This window comes from Homalodisca vitripennis, unplaced genomic scaffold, assembly GCF_021130785.1.
Source record: "Homalodisca vitripennis isolate AUS2020 unplaced genomic scaffold, UT_GWSS_2.1 ScUCBcl_1796;HRSCAF=5867, whole genome shotgun sequence".
Classification (NCBI taxonomy): domain Eukaryota; kingdom Metazoa; phylum Arthropoda; class Insecta; order Hemiptera; family Cicadellidae; genus Homalodisca; species Homalodisca vitripennis.
In genome coordinates this window covers 31,169-34,085 of record NW_025777939.1, presented here as the reverse complement: position 1 = coordinate 34,085, position 2,917 = coordinate 31,169, and positions in this window count along the sequence as shown.

Here is a 2,917-nt window from a genome sequence, read left to right as displayed (position 1 = left end):
TGTTTAGAACTATTTCATTTTTTCATCCCATATCACCACCGTGGCATTCTCTTCAAATTTTTATACAACATGTTTATAAAAAGTTTTAAAGCGGCTTAATAACTTTATATTTATATATTTTTAAAATTTAAAGCTCTGTAAACACCAGGTCATATTTTGACTTTCGCCCTTCCTCACTCACCATCCACTATCAGAGCAGGATATCTATTCCTGCAAGTCTGTCCATATTTTAGAAATCCTCAGAGTTTTTACAGATGTCAACTTTTTGGACATTCAAGTAAAACTTGCAATCACCCTGGTAGTGAAGAACATTGCGTCAACTGCAAGGGCAAGCATCCTTCAAGCTCTCGCAGCTGTAAAGCATATTTGGAAGGAAAGTAAGTTCTTATAATGGTTACAAGTGAGAAACTGTCATTCGGTGATGCTTATAAGAAGTATAGGAGACGTCTTGGGCACCCCGAAGAAGGACGTATCCTATTCTCAGGCTGCCACCAAAACACTGTTCCTCCTCTGTTCTGGAGGGCATGGTTAGAGAACTAACCCAGCAGGTTGCTGCCTTAGTACAACAAATTAGTGCAAAGACCTGCACTTGCACCTTCTGTGCCTATCAAATCTTTTACTCCTGCCCAAACCAAGTGACGGACCCCTTTAATTAAGCAAAAGCCTACGGAAGTGCAGGTTGCTGCTCATTTAAAAAAAACCCCTAATGCTGGAAGTTCCAGCACATCAGGAAAGAAGAATTTGTCTCTGGAAGAACGGCAGAAACTGGTTTGTGGGTTAAGCTTTAAAATTGCCTCTCAAGTAGCCGACCGATCAAGGGGGTGCCGAACAGGACCCCACCATCATACCAGTCGTCAAAATTCAGCCTAGTGGAGGAGGACTTGTTTGATGACAACCTTGGAAAACAACAATGGGAAATTTCAATATGTGTATTCAGGAGATCGAGCTTCACTTTTCCATCAGGGGGTGGGATATCTTCCACCATGCCAACCCTAATGACGGACATGCCTGTGGAGGAATTATGGTTCTTGCAAATCCTTCTCTGAATACAGTGGAAGTACAGCAGTATGTGCGAAGCTAGATATAGTTTAAATTACATGTCTGTTGTGTTTACATTCCCCACCGCCAGAAGTTCTTTCAAGAAATCTGGAACCTTGTTAATCAGTTGCCTCACCCTTTCGTACTTGTGGCCGATTTCTATACCCACCATCGTTTTTGGGGCTCATTTTTAGCCACAGATTCCGAGTTGTCCAAATTTCAAATCAATTGTTCAAACCAGTAAAACTGAATTATAGTGTCCCTTAGGGATCGATAATCAGTCCTGTGCTTTTCCTGCTTTATGTCAATGACATGATCATCACTTCTGCACGGGAAACTTGTGCAGTACGCTGACTATACAACTCTATTTCAGCAAAAAATCAAGCTAAGTTTTGGAGGCTTTTGTTGATACCATTAACTGTGTCCAATACTTTAACAGCCTCAATCTCACGTCAAAGTCCAATGTTTTGAATTTTTCTCAATGCTGAGGAAAACCAGTGTGGGCCTGCTGTATTTTTAGTGGACTCTACACTAGAAGAAGTCTGCTCTTCATTCAAACTTCCTTGGAATACACCTTGATCAAGGGTTGACTTGGAATGAGCATATTGATCATGTTTGCGCCAAAATTTCCTCAGGAATCTTTGTTTTGAGGTCTTTAGCAAAATACTGCCACAGTCTGGTACTGATAACGGCTTGATTTATCCACATCTGTCCTACGGTTTGGCACTCGGTGAGCCTGTGCAAACTATCAGTTTCAGAGAATTTTCAAACTCCAAAGCAAAAACCAATTTTAGAGTCTTGCTGCTAGCTTTGAAGGAATTACAGCTGTTCACTCTGCCCTGCCTCTACATTTTGGAAACAACTTTGTTTTGTATGTTTAAATGCGCTTTATCCAGAGGCCAAGACATACACATGCACGAGGCAGAGATAACTACTGTATGGGACGACAAAAAACGGTAGTTTATGAACACTGCCACAGACTCCCTGTTTACAGAGTGGGTTACATTAGCAAGAAATAAAAGAAGTGTGTTCGTAATACCATATGAGAATGGATGTGGTTTGAATGTGTAAAATTTTAGAATATAATAAATTGACATTTGCTATGCAATTGTAAAGTATTGTCTTTACAATAAAAATGATTTGATTTGATTAGTCCTAACCGTGTGCACATCACAAATCTCTTACCGCTTTGATTGGACAGTCTCCTCTGACCTTTACGGTAGTGACCATGCACCGGTTATAATTTAGTTCTGGATACTCAAGAAAATGTGGCCAGAAGATCTAGATGGGCACTTGATAAGGCAGATAAGGGCAAATTTAAGCAAGCTATACAGGTGCCAAATGCTTCATCATCCGTGGACATAAGACTCCGCTGTCATCAATATAACTGATGTAATTTTAAGTGCAGCTCTGGAAAGTGCTCCCAAAACTACTAAAATCATCAAAAGAAGGCCATTTTTAAACCTAATGCACCACTGACACACTCCACCTTCAGTAATCACTTTATTCCCATAAAATTAACAGAGTTGCGATTAATCTCAATTGGTTTATTGTGCTTAGCCAATAAAAAGCTTATTACCAACCGCATTTCACAACTTGCGGGATTTTCAATTTCGTCACACATTTTAAACTGCTATTGAAAACAACAAGGAACGACAGTAACCTCACTAGCAAAGCTGGATAGCCACTGAATAGAGAAATGCCCTGACATCAAAATGGCCGTAGTCCCGCCCCTAGCGACTACAGAGCGTAACGTAATCTACTTTCTAGATTGCCCTCGTATTTTACTTTTTGGAATTACTTCATTTTGTGAGACATCCTTCATTACTGTCTTTGACTTTTTGTTGTTGTTTCCTTGTTTCTCAGTGGTGCATTGGGC